The sequence below is a fragment of the Cetorhinus maximus genome, chromosome 10 (genome assembly GCF_964194155.1).
Source record: "Cetorhinus maximus chromosome 10, sCetMax3.hap1.1, whole genome shotgun sequence".
Taxonomy (NCBI): domain Eukaryota; kingdom Metazoa; phylum Chordata; class Chondrichthyes; order Lamniformes; family Cetorhinidae; genus Cetorhinus; species Cetorhinus maximus.
In genome coordinates, this window is record NC_135888.1 from 5195328 (window position 1) to 5214570 (window position 19243).

The 19243-nt window shown below is 45.3% G+C and overlaps 1 protein-coding gene across 9 annotated transcripts in view; it reads left to right on the forward strand.

Annotated features, from left to right (window-relative positions):
- The window catches only part of LOC144685413 (serine/threonine-protein kinase Nek6-like), a 344126-nt gene that overhangs the window by 181245 nt on the left and 143638 nt on the right, over positions 1–19243 (forward strand). The gene's annotated exons all lie outside the window — the stretch shown is intronic.

Genomic DNA, 19243 nt, shown 5'->3' on the forward strand with positions numbered 1-19243 from the left:
TGCTTTCTCCATGGCAGTGCCTCAGCCAATCAGAGGTATCTTGCCAACCAATCAGCACCCTTTTCCCCTTTGTATAAATAGCTGTGATGGTTTGAAATTTGGCATTCTTGCATTTGGCCTGATGAGTGCAAGACAAAAAGTTTTGGTAATATGTCTCTCTTTTCAGCAACATTTGCACATGGCAAAGGATTTGTTAAATGGCTACTCTTATCTGAAGCTGATTTCTAATTTAATCCATGCTGTCCCAGTCCTTCCCCTCTACCAAATGGATCTAATGGGTTTATATATGGAGACCGAATAGGATCATTTCTCATAAGAAAATATTTGAAAAACATCCAAGTACTTTGAAGTTTAATACACTCTCGGGGAGGATTTCAGGCACATAGAAGATGTATAAATGGGCACAATCTTATTTCAGGAGTTCTACTCTAAATAGCTCCAACCTACAGAAATAGTTTGAAAGGTTGGGGGAATTTTTTTTTTCCCTCTCACTCCAGAGAAGCAGCGAGCAATTCTGAACTGTGCACATTTACTCATCGTCAACACTTTCCACTAATAGGTAAACAGAAGGAAATGGGCAGTTGGGTTTTGCACAATAGTAGTGTCTGACGCAGCATCCTGTGTTAAGTTGTACAGCCAGAAAGCAAAAAAAATTCAACAAAATTTGTCAGACTCCTCTCAGATTAACAGGAGAACAAATGGCTAATTTTGGAAAATTGTGTGACATGCTGAATCTAAAAGCAAAAAAGTAAGTGCGGATAAAGATAGCAATAGAGCAATTAACGACTTCACATAAATTGCTCGAAAATCAATGTAGATGCTCTGATTTGACCTGAGCCCTGGTGATTCAGTTCTGTAATCCAACACTTATCTTACAGCCCTCTGGCCATTGTAGTCACAACTTTGAGGAAAGGATGGCGGAACAAATGTGGTGATATCAAAGTTATGAAGGGATTTTTTGATCGAGAGGATTGGGAGAAACTGTTTCCATTGCCAGAGGACATGGATTTAAGATAATTGCCAAAAATATCAAGGATGAGCTGAGGAGAATTTTTTTTAACTTCGTGAGTTGTTAGGATCTGGAATGGAAGTGAAAGTTACGCTGGGGTTGAAGCAGATTCAATAGTAACTTTCTAAAAGGAGCTCGGTGTGTACTTTAAAATGGGGGTGGGGGGGGCGGTGTGGAAACAGGATCATGGGGAAAGAGCAAGGGAGTGGGGCTAGGGTTGCCAACTGTGATTAAAAGTATTCCTGGAGGTTTCATTACATGACTTTCCCCCCCACGCTCCAGACATTAATTGGCCAAAACATCCATCCTTGTGACGCACTGCCTTCCTATGCCATTTGAAAAGCAAAATGCCTCATTACCACATTGGACAATGGTTGCCTGTCAGCCAAACAGCCTTCTTCCCAGTTTCAATATGTTTATATCTGATAAAAAAAAAATGTTCGAAGAAAATGACAAAAAAAAAACAATCTTTTTTACTGTCCCCCTATGATTTTTCTCCAGGGTTGCACACAGCAGTGTCCTGGAGATCGATTTCCAATTCCTGGAGACTCCAGGCCAGTCCTGGAGGGTTGGCAACCCTTAGTGTGACTAATTGGATAGCGCCTCCAGAGAACTGGCAAAGGCACAACGGGCCAAATGTGTTCCTTCAGCAATGTGTGATTCTATGATCACGACTTCTGAGGCCCCACATCAGCTGAAAGAGCTAGCACTTGTCAGTCCCTCTGGATATTTATATTGCCATCATCTTCCCTGATCACCATGGACTTGACCCACCGACACACACACACGGATGATGCAGCTTTTTTCTGCATCTTGAGCCATGTGGGTTTTCCATACCTTTAAGGAAAAGCCTGGTGATCAGAAATCTAAAAAGAGTGTTGGCTTCCCCATGTGCATTTGCTTTTCTGTTATTCTGGATTTTACAGCATGAGGACATGTATGAGGTCATCTTAACCCTGACGCATAGCTGCAGTAGAAATATCTTTCGATGTAGACATAAGCCTGCAACCAGCACTGTTCCAGCATCACTATTACCGCTGTGGTTGTCATTGGTGCCACAGTTTTGTTACACAGGGTAAAGCTGTACCTCTTGGTTACATTAATGATTGGGAACTGCCAAAATCAACATCAACATAACGTTGGGCAGGATTTTCCGCTCGGTGTGCGGGTGTGTGCCTGAGCGAGAAATAGCACACAAGAGTTGGCAGCACACCCGCCGACAATTCAGAGACCCCTGAAGGCCGTTGATGTACGAATTAACTGTTATTTTTCACTACCCGTCCAAACGTTACGATGGACGGGCGGCCTTTGCGTTTTTAAGGAAGCCTCATCCACGGGTGGGATGAGATTTCCGATATCAATTTAAATAAAAGTAAACAATGCTTTGACATGATTTTTGTCACGTTTCTGTTCACGTGGAGTGAGCCCTGTGTGTGGGGGGGACATTTTTCTCCGATTTTCAAAATCTTTGGGGAGAGTTTTCCGCTCGTTGGGCAGGCATCTGACCCGCCCGAGCGTAAAGTGACGCGCGATGGTGTCGGGACGCTGGCGCTCAGGTGATATTTCGGTTGGCGGGCGCGTGCCAGAGTTGACAGCGCGCCTGCCGACAATTAAAAGGCCCAATGAGGCCGTTACAAGGGTAATCGAATGGGATTTTTCGCTGCCCGTCCAACCTTACGGCTCGAGGGGCAGGCGAAAAGGGTTAGGGTTAGGGTTGCCTTTGCACTTTTTAGGGAACCTCATCCACGGGCGGGATGAGGTTTCCAACGGCAACTAAAAATGAGATAAAGGTTTTAACATTCAATTAATAGCATGTCCCTGTTCACGTGACAGAGTCACATGAGCAGCAGGGGCACGTTTTATGGCATTTTAGCAGTCTTTATTTTTAATTTTCAAAACTCCTCACCTCCCGGAGGCAGCCCTGTGCCCTCAGGGAACATTTCCAACGCGTGCTCCCGCGCGCAGGCCCAAAGCTCCCCACTCGCCCTCCTCCCCCCAACCCCTGCAGCACTGAGCTTCTCAGTGCACCTTTCACCAATGGCTGGCCGTTAATTGACCAGGCAGCATGAAATCTCAGTGGGGCTGATCGCGGGCAGCGGGGCCCTTTCCCCAGCCACTCCCGGGCCCTGCCTGACAACCCGCAAATCTCGCCCATTGTTTAGTGATGTTCACCTGAAGTCGTTTCCGAGCATGTTTTTTGCCGTTGATACACACAAGATGTGAAATGACTCGCGAGTGAGCCTGTCTACCTGGGGAAGGAATGCAGCTGAGGGGCTAAGGCGATGACTGGAAGTTAGGCCCGCAGTGGTCCAGTCTCATTCGGCCGCCATTTTAATTTTCATGGTTTTGTGGGACAGTCCAGTTGAGAGCCTTGTGAATTTTGGTGTCCGGCTACATAAACCAGACCCCAATTTCAACCACAAACCAATCCCGAAACCTGGAGAATGGCAGGATTGGAGACAGAGAGGCTCGGGAAAATGTGTTTATTTATGTTATTTTTTTACCGTCTATTGGTGGGCTAGGAAGGGGCAGGGCCATTCGTCGGCCCTGGACCTCCACCCTCTCTCCCTCCTGCCACTGCACAGTCATTCTGACCCTCTCCCCAGCTCCCTCGCCTGTCCGCCGGGGTCCATTTCTCTGGGTCCGTGCCGGCCGCTTCCTGCATCCCGGAATCCCGCTCCCACCCAGCTGCCCTACACAACATTGCTGCCAGCGGGTGCTATCACTGCCAAGCTTTAATGAGGGCTGGGAGTGAAGGTGGCTTCTCTCGCACTCCAACCCTTGCACGTTGCATTCCTGTCCATGTTAAAGTCGGTGTTCCCTGGACAGGAGTAATCATTAATTTGCGATACCTCACTTAAAAGCAGCCACTTGTAAAGGATAAGGTTTTGTTTCATTCTTTCGTGGGGATGTAAGCATTGCTGGTGAGGTCAGCATTTTCTTGCCAATCCCTAACTGCCCTTGAGAAAATGGCGGTGAGCTGCTTTCTTGAACTGCTGCAGTCCATCTGAGGTAGGTACACCCACAGTGCGGGAGAGGGAATTCCAGGCTTTTGATTCAGCAACAATGAAGGGTGTAGTTCTGGTGATATAGTTGCAAGTCAGGATGGTGTGTAGCTTGGAGGGGATCTTGAAGGTGGTGATGTTCCCATGCAACTGCTGCCCTTGTCCTTCTGGTTGGTAGAGGCTTTGGGTTTGGAAGGTGCTGTTGAAGGAGGCTTGGGGAGTTGCTGCAGTGTACATTTGGTGTACACTGGTGCCACTGTGCGTCGGTGGTAGAGGGAGTGAATGTTTAAGGTGGTGGATGGGATGCCAATCGACCTGCTTTGTCCTGGAAGGTGTTGAGCTTCTTGAGTGCTATTTGGCCGCACTCATCCAGGCAAGTGGAGAGTGTTCTATCATACTCCTGACTTGTGCCTTGTAGATGTTGGGCAGGCTTTGTGGAGTCAGGAGGGGAGTTACTTGCCGCAGGATTCCTAGTCTCTGACCTGTGCTGGTAGCCATAGAATTTACATAGCTATTTTAGTTAAGATTGTAGTCAATAGTAACCCCAGGATGTTGATGGTGGGGGATTCAGCGATGGTAATGCCATTGAATGTCAAGCAAAGCTGGTTAAACTCTCTTTTATTGGAGATGGTAATTGCCTGGCACTTGTATGGAGCAAATGTTACTTGCCACAAATGAGCCCAAGCCAAAATGTTGTCCAAGTCTTGCTGTGTATGGGCACAGGCTGCTTCAGTATCTGAGGGCTCATGAATAGTACTGAACACTCTAGTGTGTCAACTATCCAACACAGGTTCTGAGAGAGTGCTTTAGGGGTCTTTATCAGAAGAAAAAGCTTGGGCAATATCTTAGTGTGCAGCTCATAATTCTGGGGCAGGAATTATTTATACACATGTAGGTGCTTTCCCTTAATGTGCTGCTTCTTTTGGTTCTATATATAATTTTTCAGTCCATGACAGCAAACAAGGCTTGGATTTATATAAAACCTTTAATGTGGTAAAAAGCATTTCATAGCAAGACAATGGCCGGGATTTTCTGGCCCTGTGGTGGGTGGGACCTGCTGCAGGCGAGGTGGTATCCCGGCCGGAAGTCCATTGACTTGTGGCGGGACCGGAAGATCCCGGCGGCGGACGGGTATGGAAAATCCCGCTGTATAAAACAAAAATTTGACACTGAAATATGCGAAGAGACATTAGGACAGGCAACCAAAAGCTTGGTCAACGAGGCAGGTTTTAAGAACCATCTTAACAGGAGGAGAGAGAGAGTTAGAGAAGTGGAGAAGCTTAGAGAGGGGATTCCAGGGCTTAGGGCCTAGGCAGCTGAAGGCATGGTTGCCAATAGCAGAGCGATTAAAATCAGGAATGCTCAGGAGACCAGAATTGGAGGAGCTCAGAGGTCTCAGAGATTGTTGGATTGAGATAGGGAAAAACAGGGACAGATGAACTGCAAAGAAGGAGGAACAATAAGGGACGATAGGCAAAGAAATAGCAAAAGGAGACAAAGAAGAATATAATGAAAACTTAGAGGAGAAAAGAAAAATGTAAAATGAAAATGCAGACCTCACCATGGATTGGCACCAAGACCCCATGTTTACACTGTAATTGTTAACAGCTCCTATGTGTATCCTGCCAAATCCTACAGGGATTTGCAGTCTTTACACATTTTTCTTTTAGCAGTGCATAGCATTTTGCATCAAACTAACTTTTTTTTTGAAAAGTTAACTTTATTCGGAGGGCCATATGAATTTCAAATGACTTTTTTTCCCTGCACTCAGTTTAATGTTCAGCCTTTGAAATGAATACATAAAAGTGGCATTTTACACCTGATGGAACATAAAAGACTTCAAACATACAGAAATGGGATGGCACCATGCCTGGTTTTTGGCACAAAGTGGGTGCCCCAGCGTCCACTATGGGTGTGCCCGCTCACTGTGCACTAGGTGGGAACTGGCTGCCATATGGATAAAGGCAGAAAGTGTCATATCCAGGGCCTGCACCCGAAACAGGTGTTAGGCTGATAACTGTTTGAGGCCCCTTTTGTAAAATTGCTCTTAATGGAGCTGCTGGTGGTCTCCAGGCAGCCCACTCCATGATCTTAAAGAGACCTTTGGGGACTGCCACCAAAGAGGCAAGTTTTTTAACAGCAGCAGTGTCAAAGAATGTTACTGGACCCCTCCCCACTCCCTCCTATGGCCAATCACCCCACTCCCTCTCTCACTCACCTCCATCACCTCCCTATCCTGATCACCTCCTCCTCCCTTGATTGCTCCTGTTCCCAATTGTGTCACTCCCTCTCTCCATTTCTGCAAGGTCTTCTTATTGTCTTTTGGTTCCCAAATATTTTTAATAATCACACTTTAAGTTTGTAAAGATCAGAAACTTTTTTACATTTAATTCTGCCATGCTGTCTGGTTCAAAATAAGAACCAGACTGAATTGGTTATATACACATCACTTCAGTCTCTAGTGCAGCTGTGAAATGTGGTGCCCTAGAATACTTACACAGAACACATTAGCTCCCAGCTAGGTAGTTCCTGGCTATATACAGATAACACAACAATATATAACATCCCTCTTTCTTTAAAACATAATGCCCTTATCAATGTAGCTGTTTCAGTCATTAACTTTTATAAACTAAAGACTATCAATCAACTTTTGGAAATAAACTGAACTCGTTTAAGTGGTAAGATGTTGTGCCTCCATTTTGTTGAGAGTGACTGTCCTTGACATCAAGGGAGCATTTAACAAGCAAAGCTGGAGTCAATGGGAATCGGGGGAAAACTCTCCATTGGTTGGAGTCAGACCTAACACAAGGAAAGATGGTTGTGGTTGTTGGAGGTCAATCATCTCAGCTCCAGGACATCACTGCAGGAGTTCCTCAGGGTAGTGTCCTAGGCCCAACCATCTTCAGCTTTTTCACCAATGACCTTCCTTCCATCATAAGGTCAGAAGTGGGAATGTTCATTGATGATTGCACAATGTTCAGCACCATTTGCGACTCTTCAGATACTGAAGCAGTCCATGTCCAAATGCAGCAAGACCTGGACAATATCCAGGCTTGGGCTGATAAGTGGCAAGTAATATTCCTGACACACAAGTGCCAGGCAATGACCATCTCCAACAAGAGAGAATCCAATCATCGCCCCTTGATATTCAATTGCATTACCATGGCTGAAACCCCCAATATCAACATCTGGGGTTTACCATTGACCAGAAACTGAACTGGACTAGCCATATAAATACTGTGGCTACAAGAGCAGGTCAGAGGCTAGGAATCCTGCAGCGAGTTACTCACCTCCTGACTCTCCAAAGCCTGTCCACCATCTACAAGTCACAGGTCAGGAGTGTGCTGGAATACTCCCCACTTGCCTGGATCAGTGCAGCTCCAACAACACTAAGAAGCTTGACTCCATTGAGGACAAAGCAACCCAGTTGATTAGCATCCCATCCACAAACTTTCATTCCCTCCACCACCAATGCACAGTAGCAGCAGGGTGTACCATCTACAAGATGCACTGCAGGAACTCACCAAGGCTCCTTATCACACCTTCCAAACCCGACAACCACTACCATCTAGAAGGGGAAGGGCAGTAGATACAAGGGAACACCGCCACCTGGAAGGTGCCCTCCAAGTCATTCACCATCCTGATATGGAAATATATCGCCGTTCCTTCACTGTCGCTGGGTCAAAATCCTGGAACTCCCTCCCTAACAGCATTGTGGGTGTATCCACACCACATGGACTGCAGCAGTTCAAGAAGGCAGCTCACCACCACCTTCTCAAGGGCAATTAGGGATGGGGAATAAATGCTGGCCCAGCCAGTGACACCCACATATCATGATTTTTTTTGGTTCATTTACGGGATGTGGGTGTCACTGGCTGGGCCAGCATTTATTGCCCATCCCTAATTGCCCTTGAGCAGGTGGTGGTGAGCTGCCTTCTTGAATCGCTGCTGTCAATGAATAAAAAAAAATTGGTCTTTGTTGCTCTTAGTGGTGAGTTGGCATGCTGCACAGGCGATGTTGTATGTGTTGGCCCTGGCATTGCAGGAGCCATGCTTGGTGTTGCTAATGTCTCCCTGGATATTGATGTGTCTGGTGCTGTCGCTGGTTTTTTCTGTTTTTCCAGCTCTGGTGTAGGTTAAATATGGACTCGGCTTTTTCTCGTTTGCTGGCCAGTTTGGGGCCCAGTTATGGGTGATCTCGGTGTCTCAGCTTCAGCAACAACTTTTGCCGGGCTCCAGGATTTAATGATTGAATGCTGTACATGTACACTTTTTCATTTCGATAGCTCAGGTAGGGATTTAGCATTGCTTGTTGAAGTGCTGAGCTGCTCTTTCCTGTGCTACAGTGAGTTGTTGTCTTATTTCCTCCTGGTCACTTGGAGGGAGTATCTTGCTTGGCAGAGTACTTCTTCCATTCAACAACTCTGTAGATGATTTTATGTCAGCCATGAGAGCTGTGAATCAGAGTGGCAATAAGTCAAGGTTTGGACCTTCCTTTGTCTCTCCGCATTTTGTTAGGGCTCTTTTGACCATCTGGATGTGTCTTTCCATAAACCTGTTTCCTCGAGGGTGATGAGGTGATGATGTGGAACCCATACTGTTCAGCAAATTCCTTAACTTCCCTGGGTGTCAACTGGATGTCATTGTCACATATTAATCTTTCAGGAATCCCTTGCTTAGCAAACAGAACTTGTACTGCTGAGATGATTGTTGTGCCTCTCAAATCTTTCATTTTGCAGATAAAAGGAAACTTTGAGTAGTGGTCTGTGACTATGAGATACCATTCTTGATTGTGTGTGAATAAACTGGCTCTCTCAGTACGCCATGGTATGGGTGGTACTTCAGTAGTTATCATCTCCTCTTTCTGCTTTGTGTTTCTGTACTTCTGCCATACATTGCATGTAGACACCATATTTTCAATGCCTTTGTAGATGCCTTTCCAGTACAGCTGATCTGGCTCTGAGCTTAAACTTCTCCATTCCCATTTGGCCTTCATGTACCTTTTGGCAAAGTTCTTCCTGCATTGTTTTGGGGATGCTTATTCTGGATCCGGCTAGCAGAACACCATCTTCCAGTGAGGTGTCTCTGAGAGACCAGTACTGCCATATTGCTGGCTGTATTTGCTGTATCTTCTCAGGCCATCTCCGGATCACTTGCTGAGGGAACATCTGTAACTCCTCATCTTTGCTGGTCTCATCTCTAATTTGGCTCAGTTTCTGTGGTGTCACATTCACTATGTGACGAATCTTTATACCTGGGTCATCCATCTCATGTTTCTCCTGTGGTGACAACTGAGACAGGGCATTTGCCAGCATTATTTCTCTTCCTGGCCTGTGTTTCAGAGTGAGATTGTCACTCTGAAGCCTCAAGAGTAACCTCAGTAGTCTTGCTGGTGCTTTACTCAGATTCTCCTTGTAGATCTGCCCATTACTGTCACCACCATTAACATTCTCCCTCCGAGATATGTATGGAACTTCTCACACTCATAAAAGGCTGCCAAAATCTCTCTTCCTATGTTGACATATCTGGTCTCAGCTGAGGCTAGAGCTTTGGATGAGAATGCTAATGGCTTTCCCTCTTGTATCAGGGCTGCTCCCAGCCTTTTTGTAGAAGCATCCACTTGCAGGGTCAAAGGTTTCTTCCTGTTCTAATTTGACAGACCTGTCTCCTGACATATTACCATTTTACGTTTGTTGAAACTCCTGCCATGTGCCCCTGACACTGGTACTCTACACCTCCTTCCATCAGGTCCTGTAGGTCTGCTGTGTGCTCTGACACTGGTACCCTACACCTCCTTCCATCAGGTCCTGCAGGTCTGCTGTGTGCTCTGACACTGGTACCCTACACCTCCTTCCATCAGGTCCTGCAGGTCTGCTGTGTGCTCTGACACTGGTACCCTACACCTCCTTCCATCAGGTCCTGCAGGTCTGCTGTGTGCTCTGACACTGGTACCCTACACCTCCTTCCATCAGGTCCTGCAGGTTTGCTGTGTGCTCTGACACTGGTACCCTACACCTCCTTCCATCAGGTCCTGTAGGTCTGCTGTGTGCTCTGACACTGGTACTCTACACCTCCTTCCATCAGGTCCTGCAGGTCTGCTGTGTGCTCTGACACTGGTACTCTACACCTCCTTCCATCAGGTCCTGTAGGTCTGCTGTGTGCTCTGACACTGGTACCCTACACCTCCTTCCATCAGGTCCTGCAGGTCTGCTGTGTGCTCTGACACTGGTACCCTACACCTCCTTCCATCAGGTCCTGCAGGTCTGCTGTGTGCTCTGACACTGGTACCCTACACCTCCTTCCATCAGGTCCTGCAGGTCTGCTGTGTGCTCTGACACTGGTACCCTACACCTCCTTCCATCAGGTCCTGCAGGTCTGCTGTGTGCTCTGACACTGGTACCCTACACCTCCTTCCATCAGGTCCTGCAGGTCTGCTGTGTGCTCTGACATATGTGGAATGAAGGACCTCATGTATTGGATCAACCAAGGAAACTTCTCAACTCTCTCTTATCCCTTAGGGCTTCCATCCCAGAGATCGCCAGGATTCCTTCAGGGCTCAGCTTGATTCCGTCAAGTGTCAGAATTGGCATTCTGTCACTTTGACAATTGTCTGCATTTAACTTGATCCCAGCTTTCCCATTTCTCTCCATAGCTTCATGTAGATTGTAGCCCTGACCTTTTTTGTCTACATCGTATTCTGGAAATGATTTGTTATGCTGACTGCTCCTTTGCATCCCCTGTATGTCTCCTCTACTTTCTGCTGGAACACATCCTGACTCACTTTAAGGCCAAAAGGCAGACGCAGGAATTTGTACTGTCCAAAGGATGTGTTGAATGTTGTAAGTAGTGAAGATTACCCGTCTAGTTTCACATTCCAGTGGCCACTTCTGCCATCAAACTTGCTGAAAACCTTTGCCCCTGCCAGTGCTGGTGTAATCGCTTCCAGTATTGGAATGAGGTAGTGACCCCTCATAATGGTTTGATTAAGATCTTTGGAATCGAGGCAAATTCTTAGCCGTCCATTTGGTTTCTCTCTCACCACAATGGAATTTACCCAAACTGTAGGCTCTGTGACTCTGGGACCTTCCTTTCTTCCATCTCTTGGAGCTCTCTTTCAAGCTTTCCTTTTAGTACTATTGGTACTTTACACGGGGGATTAATCATTCGTTTCATCACTGGGTCAATAGCAATGTGATACTCAAAATCTTCAAAGCGCCCAACCATCTCATCGAAACACTCTGGGTAAATTTGCACCAGATTCTCTTTGCATCTGATCAGAGGGCGCTTTTCAATGGGTGCACTCTCTTCAACCCTGTGTCGCTCCTTTATCTCATGGTTTACCAAGTTAATCTTCAGCTCTTCACAACTGCTCAACCCCAGGATAGCAGGGCCATCTGTTTCAGTGATGTAGAACATACAACCAACATCTTTCCCTCTGATTTGGGCTGTTCCTGGCTGTCGAATCTCAGTTCCCCTGTAGGCCGTCAGCATGACATTGCTCGGTCTCAGTACGCCTTCCTTTGGATAATCATTTTCTTCCAAATTTTCAGGAAAGATCTTCTGGTATAGTCTGAGTGAGATGACGTTACTCTGCGCTCCAGTTACAATCTTCACCTTCTGATTTATCGCTGTGGGCTTTTACTTCACGCTCTTCCTGATCCGAATGGTTGTGTGAATTTATTTACCCTGGCAACTGTCACATCCAGCTATTTTGTGTCATTGTGTGGTTCCTATGTCACCGTCACTTTCCAGGGTGTGGATGTTTTGGTTCCTTTCCCTGTCCATTCACCCAGTTGTTCTGGCTCTGGTGCCTCGTCTGCCACCTTCTATCTTTGTTCTGCACATCTTTACCCAGTGATTGGCCTTTCCACAATCTCTGCAGATTGATCTGTGCGCGAGATATTTCCTTCTGTTTGCGAATTCATGTGGTCACCCACAGCTCCTGCACGTCTTTCTCAGTTTGGCGTACATTCTTTTGTTCCTAGCTACTTTTTCTAGATACTTACAGATAATACAACAATATGTAACAATCTCCCTCTTCCAATTGTCACATTCCTCCCTCAGGGTCTACTTGATGGACCCTGCTACCTTTGAACCCTGAAACCTTTGGACTGCTCCGGAACGCCCAGCAGGTCAAACTCATGTAACTGAACTCTGAGACCCAATGTCAGGGAGGCCTTGGGCTGAACTGTTTTGGCTGCCAGATTGTTCCCTGGGCCCCTGGCTGGATGACAAGAGGCATTTTCTCAGCCACATGAGTTGGGTCATGTCCATCACTTTTAAATACAGTTCAATTACATTTTTTAAAACCTACATGAAACCTCATCCTGCCCGTGGATGAGGTTTGATGCTTTTTCTAATTCTCGCTGGGGCTCCTGGCCTGCCCGCTGACCTTAAGGTTGGACGGGCAGGTCCATTGATTACTTCAATGACTCTGACAATGGCCTCAATTGGCCATTGACAGGTCGGCGGGCGCACAGCTGATTCTGCTGAGCCCCCGCCTACCTGAACATTTAAACGGAGCGCGGTGACGTCGGGAGTTCCGCCTGAAGTCATCCCACGTCATTTTACGTGTCGGCGGGTGGGCCCCGCCCCTGCTCACTGACCGGGAAATCCTGGCCCAGGTGTATAAAATTATGAGGGGCATGGATAGGGTAGACAGGAAGGAACCTTCCCCCTTGGTGGAGGGATCAATAACCAGGGGGCGTAGATTTAAGGTAAGGGGCAGGAGGTTTAGAGGGTATGTGAGGAAGAATTTTTTCACCCAGAGGGTGGTGGGAATCTGGAACTCTCTGCCTGAAAGGGTGGTAGAGGCAGAAACCCTCATAACATTTAAGAAGCATTTGGATGTGCCCTTGTGATGCCATGGCATACAAGGCTATGGGCCTAGTGCTGGGAAATGGGATTAGAATAGTTAGGTACTTGTTTGACCAGCGCAGACTCGATGGGCCGAAGGGCCTTTTTCTGTGCTGTAGACCTCTATGACTGTATGATCTCACATTGCTGCCAGTCCTTCTGGCTGTTCAGAGCATCAGGGCTGTGCTCACTGCAGTAGATGTTATCTAAGTGAGCTTGCTGAGCCACTCATCAGGGGCTCGTCCTCAAATGGTTTTTATGTAAATTCCTCAGCATCTGCACCACGTACAATAAATACTTTTGGTGCTGATGATGTGTTGGCATCTTCTACGCTGAGGACTTAGATGCTCATTTTTCACATCCAGACCCCAGTTTGCTGACACTTTCGTGCTGCAGATGTCTGGTTGATTGTTTTAGCTTTTTAATTTATTTATTGCGCGAGTGTAATTAGGAATTTTTACAGAAACTCCCTGACGAAGGGACCTCGGTAACCCAACCCTCGTTCCGGGATATGAGCTGCTAGTTGCAACCTTTCGACTGAAGCGCGAGTAATTCTTTTTTTGACTAGCCAGTGCTCCTTAATGCTGACCCTTCGGTGATCGGATCTGAGCCCAGGGTCCTTCAAAGTAAAGCATCATTTCCAGCCACCACATTACCTTGTCTCCCGGAACCTGTGCTTTGAGCAAGCCAGCTTCACGTTATGCCTCTGGGGAGAATATTAATTAGAAATTAAATACTTACAATCATGTGCTGGCTTGAACAAAAATTCTATTGAAAAAGATTATAATCGGCCTTAAGTGGGGAATAATGTTTAGTGATAAATGTACACATGTTAAATACCACGATTAATCTGATAATGGGCCACAGTGAAGGTGGGTCGGACTAATGAAATGAGGCATTTTGTTGTTATTTCAATGCCTGACCTGAGCCTGAGCTTTGGAGGTAATGGTATTATCTCCCCCTTTGATAGCTATATTACTTTAATTAGGCCTGATGGGCTGTGATGGAGAATGCAAATCTAGGTCATTGCATATGTAAATGTGCAGCTGTGGTCTTGCTGAATGCCAGAACACATCAGACAGTGTGTCTCAGCGTCACCAAGCATTAATTCCAACATGGCAGGCAGACAAGACTTCAAACTTGAGCACTAAACACGCCCTCTTAGTGTCTCCAGTTAGTGCCAGAAAGAGTGATCAGAATGGTAATAATCTCCAGATCTAGTTATCCAGAATTATACGATACTAAAATGAGAGGTAAGTAGGTAAGTAGTTTTCCATCCCAGGCTCCAACAGTAAGTTGGCCTTTATTTTGAGATCCTTTCTTCTTCATAACCTAGTATTTGTTTCAGACTGATTTCTCATGGCAACCTATATACTGACCTACTGCATTGCATGTTAGATTAATCTTGGAGATATTTAAGTGAGGTCCTACATGTTTGAGCTATTGTAGCCTAAGTGAGCTTAAAAAATATTACTTTCATAATCAAGGTAGAGTCTTGGAGAGGAGGAGAAGGCTAAGAGGAGACTTGTTAGAAGTTAACAAAATCATAAGGGAACTGGACAGAGTAGATAGGGAGAAACTGTTCCCACTCATAAATGGATCGAGAACCAGAGGGCACAGTTTTAAAGCGGTTTGCAAAAGAAACAAATGCCAGGTGAGAAAAAATTTTTTCACACAGCGAGTGGTTCGGGTCTGGAACGCACTGCCTGGAAATGTGGTGGAGGCAGGTTCAATTGAGGCATTCAAGAGAGCATTAAATGATTATCTAACTAGAAACAACGTGCAGGGTTACGGGGAAAAGGCTGGAGATTGGCACTAAGTTAAAATGCTCAGAAAGCCGGTGCAGAGATGATGGGCTGAATGGCCTCCTTCCACACTGTAACGATTCTGTGATTCTGTGATAGCCAACAAACAGCGGTCCTAAATTTCCTTGGGACCTGAGGCCCATAGGGGAGGTGAGGGTAAGTTGGAGCCTAAGCGATCAGACACACTAGAGAGGCACTAGCAAGAATTGTTAGAGGGGCCTGGGATGAGTGGGGCTTCCATCTGCTCTAAACATGGCCTCCTATGATACAGGGAACGAGGCTGATGAGCAAGTGGGCTTTCCCCTGTTGGAAATCCCGAGGTCCCAGCCTTTGTTCTGTCCAGTGATCTAGACACTGGGATGAACCCGGCATAGAGGTCGCTTTAGGGAAGGAGGTCAGGCCCCACAGGAGGCTTCAATCTGGATTCCTGGCATAAAGGCCCTGCAACTGATGGCATTTTTAAACAACACACACACACTAATGACTGTGAAAAAAATGTTTTTTTTTTCTTTTCGTCGCCTGAATCTGAATTTGAACAATTTCCTTCACATTCCTCAAGCAAATCAGTGAGAGTTAACAGTTTGCACCTGTTCACTGGGATTCGATTATGAAACAGGCCCTTTTGCCCCTTCAGTAACATCCATTCAACACAGTTGTTATCAAAGGGCCAATCGCTTCTCTTCAAACTGTTTTGAGGTGTCAGCTGTGGCTCAGTTCATAGAACCCTCGCCTTTGAATCAGAGGGTTGTGGGTTCATGTCCCACTCCCGGAAACCAAGAACTGTGATTGTACTCAAAAAAAAGAGTTGCAATCTGTGACTGTTGATAACTCGAAAGAGTTTCAAACTGTTTTGCCTCCATAGATGTGCTTCATTATCGAGAATGCGAGAGAGATGTTCCACGAAAAAATGTTCATCCTGTGGGCTGACCAATCACTTGCCTCTCAGTCGCTTAGTAATATGCTCGAGTCACTTGTATTTACGCTGCCCTGAACTGAGATGTAATGGATATAAAGATATAAATTGTCATATTTCACAGCAGCTAAAGGCTGTGGGATACAAAAATCAATACAAAGTTATTGTAATGGTCAGCCTGTGATTAATAAATGCCAACCTTCTGAAATTATCATCAGTAGGAAATCCAACTATATTTCATTGAGATAGTAGTAGGTGATTCTGTTTGTGGGGTTAGCCTATTTTATGGTACACAAGAGGTTTCAAAACCACAGGAGTCTGCTTTTATGGGGTTAGAATGTTTATTTCATTTATTACTTGAACCACGTTACAGCCCGTGTGCCTCCCCAAACTCTACTACTCCAGGCAGGCGTCCAAACAACCATAATGTCATGGGCACCCATCAAAGATGTTTAAGCAACATAGCCCACCCCAGGTCCCAGATACTGTAGCTTGGGTGAGGAAGGGAGGTAAGCAATAGTTGCTGCATCCCACCTTCACTGATGTAAGTGGCCTGTGAACTGTGAGCAATGTGCAATTGCCTGCCCTCCCACCAGGATTATTGTGCATTCATTATGCTCATTAAAAGATTAACTATTACCAACAGACAATGATTGTTGCGGTGTATCTTTGACTTGATTTCACTATTGATCAGTCAGGTGGCACCATTCAGTTCGAACCTAGAAAAGTATAAGAAAGACAATCAATACATTTTGCTGTTGTAGATTACTGCAGAAGACAGTAAGAAGCTGTAGGAGCAAGCATTCTAAGGCTACAATCTCAGGATGTGGAGGTGGCGCTGATTGATTCGTATTGTGGTTCAATGCCACAAAGTACATTACGTGAGCTCAGAACCAAATTGAATCAAAATCAATCTAACAGTGGGCAATCCTGAACTTTTCCAAATCCGATTCAGAATAATTGGTTGTTAATTGAGTCCCTGATCCATGGATTGGCCGTTTAAATACATTGTGAGTAAATCTTGCACTAAAAAAATATGAATAATCCCTGAAAAAAACCTTCAGACGTTTTTGGCACGTGAACACTTCACTCCAATAAATAAGCACACAGACATGTAATATTGTCACTATTCCAAGTGATAATGTTTTTTTCTTTTCATCGCCTGAATCTGAATTTGAACAATTTCCTTCACATTCCTCAAGCAAATCAGTGAGAGTTCACAGTTTGCACCTGTTCACTGGGATTCGATTATGAAACAGGCCCTTTTGCCCCTTCAGTAACATCCATTCAATACAATTGTTATCAAAGAGCCAATCGCTTCTCTTCAAACTGTTTTGCCTCCATAGATGTGCTTCACTATCGAGAACGCGAGAGAGATGTTCCACGAAGAAATCTTCATCCTGTGGGCTGACCAATCACTTGCCTCTCAGTCGCTTAGTAATATGCTCGAGTCACTTGTACTTATGCTGCCCTGAACTGAGATGTAATGGATATAAAGATATAAATTGTCATATTTCACAGCAGCTAAAGGCTGTGGGATACAAAAATCAATACAAAGTTATTGTAATGGTCAGCCTGTGATTAATAAATGCCAACCTTCTGAAATTATCATCAGTAGGAAATCCAACTATATTTCATTGAGATAGTAGTAGGTGATTCTGTTTGTGGGGCTAGCCTATTTTATGGTACACAAGAGGTTTCAAAATCACAAGAGTCTGCTTTTAAGGTGATAGAATGTTTATTTCATTTATTACTCGAACCACATTACAGGCAGAAGACGAAACAGCTGAGGTTTGAAATTCTCATGTGTACAGTAAAATATATTACTGTAACAACAATTGTCATGTTTATTGTGTGAATTATATTTATGATTTACGCAACCCATTCCAACAACTAACATTGTTTATGGAACACATCAAAAATTACTTTTATTTGAGGTTTCCAACTGATAAAGCTTTCACAGCAACATATTTTCTAACAGCAGCAACCAAGGGTTGCAATGTTTCTAAACACCAAGCCATCAGCGAGGTCCATTGACTTATCCACATCACCTCCAATGGACCCAGAGCATGCAGGTCACAGATTGCAACCCCTGCGCCCAAAATACAGGGCAGATGAATTTTAGTCCACAGCCTCATATGGTTGGCAGAACACCATTTACTCTTATCACACGTGTGATTGCTTGTTCCAAACAGTGTTTGCCTGGTATCTGTGCTGACCATGCAGTGATATCATTATTGGTTTTAGTTCGGGATGGACCTTTACATAACTCATGGCTGCGAAGTACATTCTGAACATCTACAATCATCCCGAGTGGAACTCTCCATAGTGACACCTTATGAATACCAATGAAGCTATTTTAGGTCTCGGAAGTGAAGGGTTATTTTTAATTCCATATGCTACCACACTGGATCAGTCTCCACGGGATTTTGTTTATCTCGCTACTCTGTTAAAAATAAATAAATGAGACAGCCTTCGACATTTGCCTCTGTGTAAAATTAGCCATCACATCAATCTTCGGAATCTGAACACTGGAACATGCTAGGATTTCTCATTTGAGGTCCTGTGGGAGGGTGTGTGCCAGATCCATCAACTGTTTGGCACCAAATGGTGAGAAGCAGTTTTCCACCTTCCACACATCCAGTGAGGAGCTTTGCCCCCTGAACGTGTATATCAGGATTTAGGTGTGCATATCCGTGGTCAAAAAATAACGTGCCTGACTTTCCCAGTGCGTGAGGCTCCTCCTCATCCAGCAGAAAATGATCCCTGTCGAATCTTCAGAAGACGACGGGACCGATCTTCCTGGTTATATTGGCCTTTTATGTGCCAGTTCCCTGCCCGCCCCTTATATGGTAACACATTTCCAACAACCAAACAGGCAAAGAACCTATCATTTCAACAGCAACAAGATGCATGTGATATGATGATGGTGTCAACATGACATTACCTTGGATGCAGATCACACCAAATAATTCTTCATACAAGTGGCTGCCTAGGATTGCTGAGTTTTGAGAAATGTATTTGAGAAAAGAAAGTTTAGCAGACCAAAGAGGATTAATTCAAAAGGATTTTAAGCCATTTCTAGTCCATTTTGTTGGTGCTTGAAATCTTATAAGCGTCCTTGCCAATTATTTTCTTTTAACTTACCAAGTACCATTACAAGGAATTCCCAATGGGGATTCCCTATCTGGAAGGAGAGACCCATCAAAGGGATTCCAGGCAAATGGTTCTGCACAAGAGAGACTGTGCCCATCTGTGGGTATCTGCACACCCATATGTGCAGACAGAACATACCCCATGTTGGTAGATGATTAATGCATGTGAAGACTCCAACTCTGAAGATAGACCCGACAGTGCAGATCCCAGTGATCCCAGTCCGAGCTTGCCATGTTTTATGTGGTGCTGCACGGAATAAGGCAGCAATTCTTGTTTGGCCACACCTGCAAAATGTGGTCACCATACTTACAAGTATCTGACGATGACTATGGAAATTGTCTTCATAGAGCCTGGATCAGCAGAAAGCCCGGACACAGAACTATATCATCTGCCAACAAGCAACACAGGGCTGACACAGCCAGTGACCTGCCCCCAGACATGTGCTTGAATGGGGCTGCTGCTCTGGACAGCCACAAAAGGATAATCTTTGTAAGCAGCT